Genomic DNA, 18,826 nt, shown 5'->3' on the forward strand with positions numbered 1-18,826 from the left:
TGGCACAGCGGGTTAAGCCATGGCCTGCAGCAACAGCTTTCCATATGGATGCTAGTTTAAGTCCTGGCTATGCCACTTCTGATCCAGCTCCCTTCTAATGCACCTGGGAAAGCACTGGAAGGTGGCCCAAGTCCTTGGAGAAAGAAAACAAAGTTGATGCTCAGAACTCCTATCTCGATTAGACAAATGTATGTATGTGTGTGTGTGTGGCATGTAAATATATTCTTAAAGTGAAACATATAGTTTGTGATCATTGTTGGACAGGTGGCACTCTATGTATTAATCTTAAAGACAGAGTATTAGCAATAGATTATTTCCAAGAACAGAAAATTCAGTACTGACAATGGGGTTAAGCAACTATATCCTTAACTATAACTCAAAAGCCCAAAAAAAATTCTTCCATAGATTAGTGTAAAACCAAAGGAAAACAATACCAAGAGCATGAGGAATGGTATCATGAAGGGTGTTCACTGGATGCATTTATCTGTACAGTCATCTTAGAAGATGCACAGAAGAGAAGAGAGACTGTTGACCTCACTTTGTATATGAAGGTGCCAGAGCTCGGAGAAACCAGTTGCTTAGGCTACATCCACCCAGCTAAAGGGTGATGAAATCATATTCCTTACTCGAGTCATCAAAACTCAAATGAAGAGGACACCCAATTCTGCTCTAGCACACTACCTTCTATTCTAAGCCAGCTAACTGACTACATCATTTAAAAAATGTCCACTGTGGCCGGCGCTGTGGTGTAGTAGGTTAAGCATCCGCCTGTGATGCTTAACCATATGGGTGCTAGTTCAAGTCCAGGCTGTTCCACTTCTGATCCAGCTCCCTGTTGTTGGTCTGGGAAAGCAGTGGAAGATGGCCCAAGTGCTTGATCCTCTGCACCCACATGGGAAACCCAGAAGAGGCTCCTGGCTCTTAGATTTGGATCAGCTCAGCTCTGGCCATGGCAGCCATCTGTAGAGTGAACCAGCAGATGAAAGACCTCTCTCAGTCTCTATCTCTCTCTCTCTCTGTAACTCTGTCTCTCAAATAAATAAATCTTTAAAAAATACATTGGTGACAGTATCCTCTGGAGAAAAAAGGTTATTTTTATTATATTGATGCCATGTAAATTATCAAGTCCATTTAAGCTATAACAGGACCAAATAATTTTATATATTTCCATTGGTAAATTATGCAGAAAGCAAGCAAATAGGAATTGGACCTGCCCCAAGGAAACTATGAAACCCTGTCCCTAGGTAATTTATGACTCCAAAAATTACATGCAAATATATCATTTTTCAAAGACTGGAGGTAGATAAATCACAGCCAGTGGGGAAGGAATCCAATAGTTCACAAAAGGCCGTGTGATTTCCCCCTTTTCTCCTTTTAACTTAGTGCTTTGGGGGAGTTCTTCATTCCAGTTGTAATAAGAACTTGGGCAGCTGCTTCATTTCTCATCATATGCGGGTGATTATGGGAGAGAATGACTGTCTGTCAAAAGGAGAAGATTGCCCATGGAACGTCTGAAAATATAAAATTGCTTGTTGCAAAGTGATTGCTTGAGTTTATCTGCCACGCACAGCCTGCCTGGGCTACAGTCACTAAAATTCGAATGAGACCGTCAGAAACAGTTGTGTTGAAGTATAGCACTAAAAACAAACTTTTCATCATGAATTAACTGATTTATTTAATTCTTCAAATTAAGCACTTGAAAAATTAATCACTGATGATATATTACTGCTTATTCTTCAATGTTATTCCATTACCAGTAAATAAAGCACTTACTCATTTTACTCTAGTTTTAACTATCACAATAATGCAATTGTGGTTGATTGTGGTATTTTTAAGTCCTAAGATAATACTTCATTTCACTATTTACTTATGCACACATATATTATTAACCTTCATAAAATATTTAGTATATGAGATTATCAATGTTCTGGTAAAATTATGTATATTCATAAAATTTGAGAAATAATCAAATGTAGATTTTACACTTGTACAGGAACATGAATGAATGTGATAAATATATCATATGACTAAAATCCATTAAGAATTTATGAGAATATCAAAATTTTGTGTGTGATTAAAATAGTTTATGAAATGAATAGACAAGTATAAAGTAATTAGTAATGAAATGAGTTTTAGAGAGACTAATAAATACAAATGACTGATTGAAAATAATACATATACACTGTTTTTATTCCTCACTCTTTTTATAGGTATCAAATTTTATTAGAGAAATTCACTCTTTTAGGGAAATTTTCATGGAAAAGCCAATTTTTTTTCACTGCTACCAATATTAGCAATTAAAATTGAATATGTGGAGCTATTGAGGTTATTCCCTTGACAAGATGAGTTTTTAATGCCTGAATTGTCCCTTCATCTACTAGTCTACTAAAATGACTGAGAATGCTAGTGAAGAATGGTGTAAAATTCTGCATAAATAATGTATTAATCACCTCAAGTGTTCAACTGCTGAAAAGATTCATAGGTCGAAGAGACAATGTACTCACGGAATAATAAGTACACCGATGGCAAGAGAAGAACATACGATGAAAGAGACCCAAGGTCATGAGTTGATCCCTGTCCTCTCACATCTGGGACTTACAGGACCTATAAAGTCCTGTGGCACAAGGAAGTCCTAAATATTATTATTAGTGGATACTGAGTTCTTTTATAAGGAGCTGGTCCGGGACACAATGTGAGGCACATTCCACCTATGTGACCATCTGTGGAATGTTTTACAACATCAACAACCGATTCTCCAACTTTATTTGGGTGTCCAACAATTCAATCCAATTCTGCAGCTTTCAGAATTAGTGAAAAGCTCATGGGTGAAGGGTACAATCCTGACTTTAAATATCAACTATAAACAGGGTATCCATTTTACCCACACTCTTCCCAGCTGACTACAAATTTGGGAGTAACCACGACTCCAATCAGTTTGAATAACTGCCTGGAGTGACTCAGAAAACCTCCAAAGGTTCTATACAGTTACTATTAAAGATTTATTATAAAAATTTAACTAAGGAACAGACAAATAGGTGAGACGTGCAGTACAATATATGGGAGTTGGGTGCAGAACTTCCATGTGGTTTTCCCAGGCTTCCAATGTGTCAATATGTTCAGCTGGAAGCTCTCAGAATCTCTTTGTTCATAGTCCAGGCTCCAACCCTTCTCCCTTCTATGGAGGCTGGGATGGGGCTGAAAGTTCCAATCCTCAAGCCACGTGGTTTACTACCCCGCTATTCAGCCCCTATTCTAAAGCTATCTTGGGGGCCTCAAGCAAGAGTCATCTCATTACCATGTAAGTCATTCTTATAACTCAGGAAACTCCAAGACTTTTAGAAGTTCCAGACCAGAAACCCAGGGCAAAGACAATGTATACATATATTTTTCTTATGATAAAGCACCATCCATAATCATTGAAACCCCCAGAGTTGGGTAGGGCATTTAGCCTAGTGGTTAAGGCACCCATTAAGACCTCTACACCCTGTATTAGGTACACGGGCTCAATATCTGGTTCTAGTTCCTCACTCCAGCTTCCTGCTAATGTGGATCATGGGAGCTATCAGGGATGGTTCAAGCATTTGAGTCTCTGCTATCCACATGGGAAAATTGGATTGAGTTTCTCTATCTGGCTTCAGCCTAGCCTAGCCCAGCTCAGCCCAGCCACAGCCCATTGCAGGCATTTAGAGAGTAAGCAAGCAAGTTGGAGCATTCTCTCTCTCTCGCTCGCTCTCTCTCTCTCAACTTATTTTAAAAAATACATATAATATGACGTGTCTGCATCTCAAATAATTTTTTTTAGAAAAAGAAACCCCTAGACCCCATGAAAAGCACGTACAAATTGTAAATCTAATTATTAATCCCAAATAATGCTGACAGGTCAATATGTTCTGCCTCTAACCCAAATATGTAACATTATTTGTGTTTAGCTAATTTATTTATTACATTGGCCAAGTTTCCCTATCACGATCTAGGTAATTTTGAGAATAAGAATGTGATCAATCCAGATGGGCTAGGATTAATCTAAATTATACAAGACAATCTGTAATGAGAAGGCTGCAAAGAAAGCTTCATTCATTCAGAATATATAGACTGCATGTCTTCAGATAGCAGAAAATCGTTTCCTGCTTCTACTGGAAGGTATAATCTTTATTAACAGATCAAAACAAAAAATACAATCCCCAATCGATGTCTGACAACGAACAACAGTCTGATTAGAATATATACTTTTCCTGACCTGTCAGTCAGTAGAGCAAAGAAGCACTGGAATACCCTCTGAGACGAGAGATGGCAACAAATGCTGCGCTTAGTTCCCGTGTAAACTGAGCAGAAATGTGCCCACATAGACAAAGGACTCAGTCTGGATTGACTGTCACTAACTGACAAATGGAAGAAAAAGGAACATTTATGTATGCATTCTTTAGCCACGCATGTATACATGTGTCCACATATTTTAGCAACAGATGTATGCATGTATTCTTTAGTTAATGTCTATATTACAGAGTTTTTATTATATTACTTAGATCAACATCTTAATTTTACTTTCCAAAATCTCAACAAGAGAGAAGTTTAGTATATCTTGCTCCAGAAACAAACTTCCAAAATGGCAAACCTTGATTATAAGACTACATCATAACACACTTTTTAAAATCCTTATATTAACCACGAGATTCTCATAAATACATTGCCACAGGACACAACAAGTCAGAGGTCTATACTGACCCTTATACTTCATCTTGGGACGGGAATGGATATAGAAACCCGTGTAACACTAGCTGAGCTGGGATGCCTTCCCATGGAGCTGGCTGGTGGGAGCAATGTCTCAGTGTAGATTAGACATCCAAGGACAGGGGAATACTCATGTCCCAGTACAAATGCACAGATGAGTCCCAGGATGGAAGAATTTCAGTCCTCTTCACAGCTACGATCTTTCCATCCAACCAGTGCTGCTGGTGAAAGGCACCATAACCACAGTCTGGTCCATCGAGGGCACTCTCTGCCTCCAGGGTGACCTGCAGAACCTTCTGAACTGGCTCACACTTGGCTTATCAGGTGCGTCCTTGTGGATAACCATCCGGCAACATTCCTCGTCCTGCTCAGACTCCTGAAATGTGGCTTTCAACTGAGAACTTGCTGGAGATGACCTCACTACCCTCACCTCTAATTTCTGTGATACATTCTCTGGAAAAGATTCAAAAGTTAACTCGTCAAGTGATTTGGGCTGGCTGGATTTGATCTTTGATGGGAACAGAGATGGTGGCTGGCCTTGAGCCTGGAATCCCTCTCCAGCAGGGCTTCGCTGCATGAGTTTTAATCTTTTCCTTTCCTTCTGGATTTCCTGTGCTTTTCAACATGGAGAGTTACTCCTTTTGCCTGGCTTAGGTTCTACATGAACTCTCACTGAATGTGATAGTTCACCAGAGCTCAGCATCTCCTCTGTGTCTTGTGACTGAGTTAATTCATTAGAATTTTCTTTTTTTTTTTTTTTGCATTTTTTTCTTCTTCTCCTGACTCTCTAGGCTCTGTATGAAATCATCATGTGAATGTTTTACAGTCACACTTTATATCCAATTTATTTATTAATGCAAAGTCACTCACTATATATATACATATTACATGCATTCTTTAATTGTGGATGCATTATGCATTCTTTGTAATGGATATATGCATACATTTGTTTCACCGTGTGTGTATGCCTGCATTATTTAGTCATGGATTATGTGTTTCTAGTCATACATATATTCATGCATTCTTTAGTCATGGATATATGCATTCTACAGTCATGTATGTTTGTATGCATTCTTCAGTCATGGCTTTGCAAATATGCATATGTGTGTATGTATACAAATATATACACATATAAGTGAGCATACTCACATATACAAGTGTATATGTATGAAAATGTATGCATAGATATATAGATGCATGCACACAAATAGCACACAATGTTGATTTAATATCTGCATTTCTCTTAGACAGTAAACTACAAGATGACAGACCACAGACTATTTGTCCATCTTGCACCTAGCATGGGAGCTTGGAGCTCAACCGTGAAGAAGGAGTCCAGTTTTCAAAAATATGCAATTGGGGGATTCATATTCAGGAAAGTAAGCAGATAAATACAGCTAGGCCTAAAATGTCTAGACTAGTACAATGGTGCTTATCTACAGGGCTAGTCCATGTTAATTCTATGGCATAGACAAACAATGTTTAAAACATTTCCATACTACCTTGTAGAAATTAATATTCCTTAGCCTTCAGTTGTGTTTAGATTTATAACTCATTAAATTTTCACAAGCAGAATAGAACAAGTACTGTTTATATTATATGGAAATTTTGTTTATTCATTAAATTTGTTATGATAATGTTGTAATTACATGCATTATGATTAAATACTTTCTGTGGGTTGAATAAAATGATTGATTCCTATAGATTATTTTCAAAGTGGCTATGGGAAATAAGCACAGTATAATAGAAATAGCATAGCACAGACTCTCAGAGCTGCATTCAAAACCCAGATGATCCAATAATTACCAGTTACCTATTTGGGAGAAGATTATCTTAGTTTTGCAAATGTTCCTTCATGTATAAAATGATAATGCATTTTCGTATGACAGGACATTGTTATGGGATTTATAAAAGGAGGTAGGTGATAAATTTCTTAGGTTCCAGCTCAGTGTCTAGAGCTTTGATTCTGCAGATGATCAAAAGCTAGTGATACCACTTTATTATATTTTGTAATCTACTTTGTTAATGAAAAGCCCAATGTACTCAATGTTTCTAAAACAGAGCAGAACTAAAAGTATTGACTTCAAAGTCATTTGTGTGGACAAGAGATTTGAGCTAGGAGGGAAAAGTCAAGGAAACAAGGTGGCGAACTCAGCAGCTTATGGATATGTTTTCAGAGGACTCTATTGATCCATTTGTTGAAAAAATATTACCATCCACACTTATTACAGACTATGAATACAACAATAGGTTGCCCAAGTATATACTCTGCTATTATTACTTTTTATTATACTACCATGAACATGAAACAAAGTTTTGCTCCATTGTCTGTGGTCCAGTAAGTCACACAGATGCTAAGTCATGCTCCCATATATTGGAAAGTTTAACTCCCAAAGAATAATGCCATAACTCAACTATGCACTGTAATGATTGTTATGATGTTCTGAAAAGTTGAGGTTAAAAGATCTGAAGTGACCTGCAAAGACTTTGTTCTGCACTGAAGGGCCTTAGGAAGTGGTCTCATCTGTTTGCAGTCCTCATTCTATCACTGAAATTAAGCAGCGAAGATTTACCTGTTAACATTTCTATTATCCCTTAAAAAACAGCATTAAGATGATCAGTAAAAGTAATGTAGAAGTATGAAACTTAAATGCATGCATTTTCTTGGCAATTCTCTCTCTGCATACCTCATTATTCATGGGCCACCCTGTTACTATCAAGTGGATTGGGACAAAAGAAGAATAAAACAAACACACCCCCTCTTTACATAGCTCCCAGTTCAACCACGGAACCTTCCCTCCCGAGCTCAAAAGCTGCGAAAATTATCTTAATTTGTCAAGCCCTGTATCAACCAGGTTAAGAAAAAGTTATGCCCATCCCATTTCCCATATCGCAGTGATGCTACTGAGAAAAACTAATCCTTAAATATCTCAGGCATTTGTGTGGACAAGCCATCTGAGCTAGGAGGGAAAAGTCAAGGAAACAAGATGGAGAACCCAGCGGTTTACGGCTAACTTACTTTCAGATATGATCCCTTTATTGAAAAAAATATTACCTTCCACACTATGACAGACTATGAATACAATTGTATGCCCAAGTATATATTCTGCAACTATTTATCTTTTTTTTTTTTTTTTTGCTCCTTTGTAAAGATTTAGAGAAAATTGGGAAAGCAGAGAGAGGGAGGGAGGATGAGAGAGAGGGAGGGGGGAGGAAATAAGGGTGAAGGAAACATTATTATATTGGGATTATATCTATGAACTATAATGAACCTGTTAAAAACTAAAAATTTTGGGGGCCAGTGCTGTGGCGTAGAGGATAAAGCCACTGCCTACAATTCTGGCATCTCATATGGGCACAGGTTTGAGTCCCAGCTGCTCCTCTTCCGATCCAGCGCTCTGCTCTGGCCTGGGAAAGCAGTAGAAGATGGCTCAAGTCCTTAGGCCCTGCACCCACACGGGAGACCCAAAAGATGCCTCTAGCTCCTGGCTTCAGATTGGCTCAGCTCCTGTGGTTGCTTCCATCTGGGGAGTGAATCAGCAGATGGAAGACCTCCCTTTCTCTCTCTCTTTGTCTCTCTTTCTGTCTCTGCCTCTCTGTAACTCTGCCTTTCAAATAAATAAACAAATAAATATTTTAAAGCAATTAAAAATTTTAAGAAGTCTCAGGTAAATCCTATTAACCACAAACGGAAATCAATGTATTTTCTCTTGTTCTGTTGCAATACATTATTCTTTGGAGATGTTTCCTGCCTCTATATGAAGTTTTTCTGTCCACTTATAAAATAACTGAAAGTTTGAACCCTTATAAAGTAATCCATTTGGGTAGGTATTGTGTCACAGTGGGCTAAGCCACTGCTTGAGAGGCCCACATCCCATATCAGAGTGCAGGTTTGAGTTCCAGCTACTCCACTTCTGATTCAGCTTCCTGCTAACATACTTGTGAAGTACCTGGGTTCCCATCATCAATGTGGGAAATTATGGATGGAGTTCCGGACTCCTGACTTTAGCCAGACCCAGCCCCAGGGCCAACCCAAGTGTTACAGACATGAGGAGAGTGAACCAGCATGAGTAAGATACCTCTCCCCTCCCTCTTCTCTTCTCTAGCTATCACTTAGCCTGTTTAAATCAGCCAGTCTTTATAAAAATCTAATTCATGTAATAAATTTTAATGTTTATGTAATAGAAACATGCAAACATATATAAAAACAAAAGAGATGAAAATACACTTAATGATATTTAAGCTAAGTATTTTAGGCAAATCTTATCATGTATAGATTTAAGTCCATATTCTGAGTACCCAGGTGGGGTGTCATAATTTTACACACAACTTTAATATGCAACTGAAACCAGTTACTACAAACAAATAAAAAACCAAAATGAATAAACTGTTTATTGCTTCTCCTAACCCATATACTATTTACTCTTTAATGTCTGCCCTTTCTGAAATATAGCTTTAATTCTGGAGTACCACCTCCCACCTCCAAATTTCTCTCCTGCCCCCTTTCTGTTTCTCTTGCTCTCACTCTCTTTCCCAGTTAAGCACATTATTCAAATTGTGATTCTTTGGTGGAGAGCGATAGTAGAACATTGGAAATATGAGGGGCTTCAGAAAGTTTGTGGGAAATGAAATTTAAGAAAGCATTTATTTTGTTGCAAAAACAATTGAAATCCATACGAAGATTTTTCATACTATACATTTTTCCACAAACTTTTTGAAGTATCTTCATACACAAGTAGAAAGAAACCACAAGAAAGATAATAACTAAGTGATATTAGGTGCAGACATATACAACAATACTCTGCCCTTCCTCTTCAAAAACGTTTCACGCAGTCACACAATCCTCCTTTAAGCAGATCACGTTCAAAACCCAATTGGATGTAAGCAGGAGTTAGCCACAGCTCACCAAACACTTCATCACATTATCTGATTGAATTTAAATTGTTTTTAGGTAATTCAAGGAACAGGGTGTTTGCAGGGGTTCTGGAAATAACAACACTTTCCCACCATAGCAAGTCAGGTTTCCCTGCTCATCTGTTTTTAAAGTTAAATCCCTCTCATCCCCAGTGTGAAATTTTTCAACAAAGTCGGATTTGCTATTAAAGATTATGCACAATGATACTTAATGCCACCCAGCATGCAAACCAGGAACCAGACATGAATGGTAATCTCAATTCTACCTCCAAAGTTCTATTTCCAGGCGTACATGTGTGAATTTCAGATATCAAAGCTGGTTTCATAGGTTCCCTCCTGTCGTGTTTTAAAGCAGTCTTTCAAAATTATGGAATTCTAACCATTTATTATGTGTTTGGCCCCAAGGCTTGATGACTCCAGTAAAGCAAATTAGAAAATATCCCAGGCATATTATTACTCCTATTTCCTGAACTGTGCAAGAGGTGCATATCAAGTCACCAGCAGTAAAGCCCTTATAAAAACCTGGCTGAAATTTATCTTTGCTGTTCATTAAATGCCCTTAGGTTGATTGTAACACCAACCAGTGTGGAGCACCATTTTTCACTAACCTCCATAAGACACAAAATCAGCTTAAAGTAATAGATTTCATAAGAAAAGCAGACATGACATGGTTAGGTAAATTTGGGACATAATGGCAAAGTAGAATTAAATGGAGCTTAACTGTCTGTCTTGTAAGACTTTTCAAGCATGCAGCATATTGATTTAAATTACAAACTACCCGGAATGAGAGGAGACTTGCACAGTTTCTCAAAGTAGTTGTGCACAAGGCTACAGTGTGTCCACGGCAAACACAAGCACAGAGCTTGCTGCTCTATGTGAACACAGATCTCACGGCTCTACAGGTTCCAGTAAGGAAAACCCAGCTTCCTTTCCCTGCCTGCCTGTGACGCAGTGGATGAGAGGCAGTCTGGAGGGGCAGGCTCAGCATGCTCACATTCCAGGACTGTGCTTACCTGCTATGAGGTCTTAAACAAACTACCGCAATCTCTCTGGATCCTGGAAAAAAAGATAATCACTATAATGTGTACTCCAAGACTTGCAAGGACTAAGTTACTTGCATTCTTAAAGTGCTCAATAGAACAAGTACCCACCAAACATCATTTTCTTTCCCTCTAGTTCAAATCACACCCAAAACTCAGAACCCCTGTGCCGCCACCTGGCAACTTTGATTATTTTTTTTTAATGTTTTTCTCTGACCCGAGACAAGAACACAACCACAATATTCTACCTTGTCATTCAATTTGTGTTTTCCATTTTACTTTGTCAACAACTGGCATTTAGATAACTTAACCTTTCCAGTATGCTATGAACTCTGCATATCCATCCCTCCAAGTGCACAGGCTATTAAGAAGGCCCTTAGAGAGCAGTGCTCATGTAAAAAAAAAGAAACTCAAATGCCACACAACCCAACAGAGTAAGCTACTGTGTTTTGTGAGGCTAACCTTGCCCTTCTCTGCGTCTAACGTTGTGCTTCCTTCTCAGAACAGGAAAATTATACATAACTGGTCCCAGAGTATTGGGATGAAAATAAGGTGTGAGGGTCCTGTTTTGTGCCTTCAACTTCAGGTTTCAGCCCCTATCTCTATCAAAAAGAAAAGGTAAACCAAGGCCTTTCCAGCTGTCAAATTTAATAACTAGTCCATGTAGAGTTCAGAGTGAAATATGAGAATTCTATTATTAATAATATAAAAATGTAGATAATATACAAATAAACTATATCACATCCATGTTAAATCTGCACAAGTCTAGCTTCCACAACACCTACTCTGTCTTCACCCCTGTTATTACCATGCTCCTTCCCAAATCAAACACTCGTGAATCAGCTTTTGTCATTCTTGACCTTCCCACAACTTGGGAAGTTGACTCCTGACTTGTGCCATTTTCTTCTCCTGTAATACACATGGGATGTGACTGTTCTAATTTCTCTTTTATCCCTCAAGTCACTCTCTCAGTCGCCTACATTGCCCTTGAGTGTTCTGACTGCCTATACTTTGGAATTCTAGTGCTTATCCCTATGCATGTCACAGAGTTGCTCTAAGATCTTTTGTCTATACCCAGGATTTTAACCACCTCTAGAACTTCCCATTGGTTCATTCATTCACCAAACATTGTTTCAATGTCTGTTTGCTCAGAGACCCATGACAGGAACAGAAAGCACTGGTAAAGTCACAGAACATGCACACAGAGCCAGATACACACATGTATTCACATGTACACATACAAGTAGTAGTAAATCCATTAAATAAATGGAACTGATGCTAGGCTAGGAACGAAGTGACTAGAGAGGCTAAGGAAGAAAGCATAGGAAAGTCAGAAATAATCATATATTAAGAATCTTAATCATAAAACAAGTCTAAACACATTCTTTGTATATAAAAATACACAGAGCATATACTCATATCATAGTGGAATTCAATTATAGGTCAATAACAAAACTGATGCAAAATCTCTATGTGCTATTTAAATTAAATAGTAATCTATTACTAAATAATTAATTCCTGAAGGAGGAAATTATAACAGAAATTATGAAATATTTAACTGGTATTAAAAATATGATACATTGAAATTTGCCAACTATAGCTAAAGCTAGACTTAAAAGGAAAAATATGCAGCTATGTTGCATATCAGAAAACAAGAAATGCATTTCAATCAATAATTTAAGAAGAAAATAATCAGCAAAGTAAATACAAGAAAATGTAAGAAAGATAATTAGGTTGAGAAAAGAAACAAACAATACAGAGGACAAAGAATAAAAGTTGTTTCTTTGAAAAGTATTACATAGTTGAAAAACCCTTAGCTTATTAAGAAGTCTGACTCTGAGAAGGGGGAGAGAGTTACAGAGACAGAGACCCAATCAAGTAATGAACATCAAGAGCTAAAAAGATTTGGCACATTCCACTGATCTTAAAAGGATGACGGTGTGGGCATTGTATCACTGCGGATTAGGCTGAACTTGGGACTCATGCATTCCATAGCAGTGAGTGCAAGTTCTGGCCTTCCACTTATGATTCAGCCCCTGCTGATGCACCTGGGAGTCCGCAGATGGTATCCCAAATTCTTGGGTCCCTTCACCCACATGGGAGACCTCGACAGAGTTCCTGGCTCCTGGCCTTACCCTGGCTGAGCCCTGCCTGTTGCAGGAATTTGGAAAAGTGAACTAGCATGCAAAACAATCTCTGTCTTTCTCTCATTCTCTCCATTACTTTGCCTTTCAAATAAATAAACAAATGCTTTTAAAAATGTTATATTATGACTAGCTTAATGAGACAAAGTTGAAATTAGAAGTAAAATGGAAAAATTCCCAGAAAATCAGACACTCTTCAAAATGGAATAAGACAAAAAATTGAATAGCTATTTTTTTAAGATTTATTTTTATTTATTTGATAGGCAGAGTGACAGAGAGAAAGAGAGAGAGAGAGCAAGATGTTTCATTTACTGGTTCACTTCCCAAATGGCCACAACAGCCAAATCTGGGCAGCATGAAGCTAGGAGCTTTACCCAAGCCTTCCACATGGGTGGCAGTGGCCCAAGAACTTGGGTCATCTTCCTCGGCATGAAAGAAGCGGCTGTGAGCCACCATAAAAATAGCCTTTTAAAAAAAAAATAAAATAAAACTCCTGAGACAAACCGTTCCAGAGACGGCCTTGGAAAATGGGGAGTAAACCGGTTCACAGAGAAAGCAGTCAGCTACTAACCAGAGATACACAGAACACCTGCCTTGTAGATAAGCCCCTTCCCTACGCTTGCTCAAGGTTAACTAAGAAAGCTACAAGGCACGTAGCAACCTATTCCTCTCTCCTAGAAACCCCCTCCCCTAATGTATCCCTTTGACCTAGTACTTTTCCACCGACATTACCACTTTTAGACTGCCATACAAGGCCCGCTACTGAAAATTATCCAATGAACTTACGCCAGTCTATAGTATGTTAATTTTGTGGTTTTGCCTTTTAAAAGCTGTGGAATATAGCTGCTCGGGGCTCCTCTCGCTTGCTTGCTGCTTGTAGCAGTAGAGGGCCCATTTGCGCAAATGAAATAAAATTACCTCCTGTTCTATTGCATCGTCTGGTCTGGAGTCTGTGTTTCTGGGGTCGTCACAAGAGGACACCGCTTTTGGGGTCCTACAGGCATATTAGCAGAGAGCTGGTTGTGAAGCAGAGCAGCCGGGACTCAAACTGGCATTCACATGGGATGCCCATGTCACAGGCAGCAACTTAATCCACTGCACCACCGCATCAGTCTCCTTATTAACTACTTAAAATGATGAAATCCATAACTTACCAAAGTCCCATCCCACTTACATACACATTTACACATATATAATACAAAAAAATGGTACAAGATTACGTGACTTCACTGGTAAATTCTTCCCAATATTTAATTATATACAGCATCTTTCAGAATGAAAATAAAGGACAATTCCTAAAATATTTAATGAGGGGGCCAGCACTGTGGCGGAGGAGGTAGGGTCACTGCCTGCAGTGCTGGCATCCCATGTCGGCACCAGTTCATGTTCCGGCCGCTCCACTACTGATCCAGCTCTCTGCTATGACCTGGGAAAGACGTAGAATATGGCTCAGGTCCTTGGGCACCTGCACCCACATGGGAGACCTAGAGGAGGCTCCTGGCTCCTGGCTCCTGGCTGTGGATCAGCGCAGTTCCTGCTGTTGCGGCCAACTGGGGAGTAAACCAGCGGATGGAAGGCCTCTCTGTCTCTCCCTCTCCTTCTCTCTCTGTGGAACTTTGACTTTCAAATAAATAAATAAATTTTGGATGAAAAAAAATGTTTAATGAGGCCAGAATATAAAACCTTAAGATATCAGAAAAAAGCCAGCGCCGCGGCTCACTCCTCCGCCTGCAGCGCCAGCACACCGGGTTCTAGTCCCAGTCGGGGCACCGGATTCTGTCCCGGTTGCCCCTCTTCCAGGCCAGCTCTCTGCTGCGGCCCGGGAGTGCAGTGGAGGTTGGCCCAAGTGCTTGGGCCCTGCACCTGCATGGGAGACCAGGAGAAGCACCTGGCTCCTGGCTTCCGATCGGCGCTGCGTGCCAGCCGTAGCAGTCATTTTGGGGTTGAACCAATGGAAGGAAGATCTTTCTCTCAGTCTCTCAGTCTCTCTCTCTCTCTGTCTAACTCTGCCTGTCAAAAAAAAAAAAAAAAGATATCAGAATAAAAGAAAATTAAAATTACAGCATAATTCTACTCTTTAACACAAGTGTGAATTTTACAAAGTATTAGTAAACCAAACACAGTGACACAAAAAATGATACAACATGACCTAGTTTTTCTTATTGAGGAATGAAAAGCTGATTTTATGTTTTTAAAGGTAATTGATAGATTTGCCACATTAACAGAAAAATCTTCTTAATAGTTAATGGGAAAGTATTTTACAAAATTTGATATCCAGTAATCACAAAAGCTGTTAACAAAGTAGAAATAAAGGGGAAAACACTAACATCAATCTGATAGATTGCTGCTAAAAGTTTAGAGTGACCATGTTTAAGATTTCTTCAGATTCTGGCTATATGACAAAGATAGTCAATGTCACTGTACAAGTCTCCCTAGCCAGCGTTATAATGTGAAAACAAAAGCCTGTTTATAATTTAAACGAAAAGAAGTAAAATTATCATTATTTGAAGATCACATGTAGAATATCCAAATTCTAGCCATTCAAGAATTAGAGAATCAGGAAGTTTTACAATCGTTCTGAATAAAAAGTCAATAAAAATATCAGTTCTATTCTTTGTACTGGCAAATTAAAACTACATCTTTAAAATAATATCACTTATCATAGCATTAAAAAACATAAAATACCAAAGAACAGATCAAACATTACATGTGCAAAATCTTTGCAACAGAAAAATATAAAACTTTGCCAGGAGAAGGTAAAGATTATCTGAATAAAGGAGGGGAAATATCACATTTGTGGACTGTAAGAGTTTCCAAATTAGTGCACAGCTTCAATGCTATGCTAACAGAATCCTTAAAAAGTATTTGGTGAGGTAGGAATTAATAAGATGATCCTAAAACTAAAAGACATACAAAAGATGAAAAATAGACAAGAATAAAGCAGGAATTCAACATAACAAGAATTATTGTTATAATAATTATGGAAGTGTGATACTGGTACAAGCAGAGACAAAAAGGCCAACTCAACTGGATAGATAGTCCACATCTAGAATCCCATGAAACGGACACTTGCTTTAGATTAACTCGCACTATAAAGTAGAGGTGAAAGGGAGCCTTCCTGTCAACCACACCAGGACAAGGGAAACCTAAAAGGTTAATAAAAAAGAAAAGAAAAGCATGCCCTCCACTCCACAATATACACAAATAAATTGGAATGGATGCTATATATGTGAAAGGTCAAGATAACATTATCTTTTTGACCTTGTGGCATGGAAATCACAAACAGGAAATAAAATGCTCTGACACAAAGAAGATGGGTAAACCAGACTACATTGATGTTAATCATTTCTTTCATCAAAGATATAGAAAATGATAAAAACAATATGACTCTTAAATTTACAATACATACAATTGATAAAATTCCCATATTAACTGCATAATAAAGATTGCTAATTAATTGAGAAGGAAAGGAAGACAAGGATTTTTTTTAAATGGGCAAGAAATTTAAACAGTTACTTTATTGACGAAAAGAGCCAATCAATCAATGAGCATCTTAAAGATGGCTCAAGGTTGTTGCTGATCAAAGAATTAAAAAATTAAAAATTAAAACTTCAATTGAATACTACTACATAATTCAAATATAAACACACACCCCACCCAGGCACCCTGACAATATTATATGGTGAAGAATTAGAATCTTATGCACTACTAATGAAAATATCAATGCAAATTGACACAATGACTTTTGGAAACTCTTTGGCAAGACACAGTGAATTTGAAAATGATCCAACAATTCCACTCTTAGATTTGTAACAAACAGAAATACATTTCCATGACCCACAGTCAAGTAATTTTCATAGCAGCATTATTTGTAACACTACCAGGCTGGAAAATGCTAATGTCTGCCAGCAATTGGAAGGCTTAATCAGTTGTGGATTGTGGTGAAATGTCACTATGGGATGGAGTACTAGGAAGAAAATTAACAAGCATCAGTGCCACAGCGAAAGATTGAATCTCGCACACACACACACACACACACACACACAAAAGGTCTGCAAGAATCACACACATACAAATGGATAAGGAATGATTCAGTTTGTAAAATGCCTTAGAAAGCAGGCAATTTTTAACATTTGAAGTCAGAATGGGGGTTACCTTTGGAGAGAAGAGCAAGTTGGTAACTGAAAGAGCTTCTGGAATGTAAGTATTAGCTGAATTTCTTGGTCTGAGTAGTGTTCACTTTAGGCTATTTATTGAGCTGTAATTTTAGTGTATGTGTACTTTTCTGTATGTGAGTTATGTTTCAATAATCAAGATGTCTTATTGAGAAATTTCAATATCATTATCTCTTTGCTTGGCATAAAACCAATGGCTCCAGAGTGCCATTAGGATAAAGTCTAGAATTCATGAGAACATTTACCTTGTCTTTTTACCCTCATTTTCTACCCTTGCCATAGAGATATTCTTTCTTCTAAACACACAAAACTGTTTTTAATTATGGCATGGGATTTGGAATTTATGAAATATTCGTATCCATTTAGCTAATTCCACTCACTCAGAGAGCTGTGTAAGAACGGCCAGCTTGGGGTTAAATATTCTGCTTTGTGTTATTTTCACACCCTGTTGCACCTCAGTAACAACTCTTAAAACTACTGTGTTATCAGTCTACACATCTATCTTTCCATAGAAATCACAGGTATTTTCTTAATTCCTAGCATCAAGCACAATGTTTGGCACACAACCAACACTTGACAAATATTTTTTTTTTTTTTTTTTTTTTTGACAGGCAGAGTGGACAGTGAGAGAGAGAGACAGAGAGAGAAAGGTCTTCCTTTGCCGTTGGTTCACCCTCCAATGGCCGCCGCTGCAGCCGGCGCACCGCGCTGATCCTGGCAGGAGCCAGGAGCCAGGTGCTTTTCCTGGTCTCCCATGGGGTGCAGGGCCCAAGCACCTGGGCCATCCTCCACTGCACTCCCTGGCCATAGCAGAGAGCTGGCCTGGAAGAGGGGCAACCGGGACAGAATCCGGCGCCCCAACCGGGACTAGAACCCGGTGTGCCGGCGCCGCAAGGTGGAGGATTAGCCTATTGAGCCACGGCGCCGGCTCCAACACTTGACAAATATTATTGAATTAGATCATCTTCCCTTCAACTGGTTGAAAATCATAGCTTCAGCTGTAAACAAAAACAAAAAAATAGCATGCTCAAGCATCTTCATCAGCTCTGTTTTGCAGGTGCCATTGAGAAGCATGTGTATTTTGCACCTGTGTGTAGGATGGTGCGTGGACATCTGTTGGGTCCACCTGATCCAGGGTGAAATTTAACTCCATTGTTTATTGGTTGATTTTCTGCTGGAAGATCTACCCATTTCTCAGAGTGTGCTACTGAAATCCCCACTTTTACTACAATGGAATATCTCCCTCTCTCTTCCTTTATGTCTATTAATATTGGCTTTATGTATTCGGGTGTTCTGATATTAGGCACATTTATACTTATAAATTTTATTTCCTCTGGCCAGATTGAACATTTTGTTACATAACAAAAAGACGTGCTACTGCTTTTGATTTAAGAAATATTTTATCTAATAGAAACATAGCTATTCCTGCTCTCTTTTAAATTCTACTTGCATGGAATATCTTATTATGTTCTTTTACTTTCAGTTGACTTGTGTTCTTAGAGATGAAATAACTTTCTTATAAACAGTATATATTTACTATCATTTTAAATGGTATACACTTGATTTTTTATTTTAAATCCATTAAGTCACTTGTTTTTTAGCAGGAAAAGTTGATCCATTTAAACTGAAGTAATTATTGACAGGTAATTTCTTATTACTGTAATTTTGACTTTTTTGCAGAATTTTTTGTAGTTCATTACTGCTGCTTCTTCTCTCTGAAAATCTTCCTTTGTGCTCTGTGATGCTTCTCTAGTATTCTGCTTTCATTCTTTGCTTATTATTTTTAGAACACCAATTATAGACTATTTCCTTTCTGATTACCTTG

At 38.3% G+C, this 18,826-nt stretch overlaps 1 long non-coding RNA gene across 1 annotated transcript in view; it reads right to left on the reverse strand.

The window, feature by feature from the left end:
- Positions 1 to 2,083: 2,083 nt before the first annotated feature.
- LOC103347854 (arginyl-tRNA--protein transferase 1) overlaps positions 2,084 to 18,826 on the reverse strand; it is a 323,705-nt gene continuing 306,962 nt past the window's right edge. The window contains exon 7 of the long non-coding RNA XR_011389658.1: positions 2,084 to 10,698. This is a non-coding gene — a long non-coding RNA (arginyl-tRNA--protein transferase 1). The remainder of the gene's footprint in view (positions 10,699 to 18,826) is intronic.

This window comes from Oryctolagus cuniculus, chromosome 6 (assembly GCF_964237555.1).
Source record: "Oryctolagus cuniculus chromosome 6, mOryCun1.1, whole genome shotgun sequence".
NCBI classification, from domain to species: Eukaryota; Metazoa; Chordata; class Mammalia; order Lagomorpha; family Leporidae; genus Oryctolagus; species Oryctolagus cuniculus.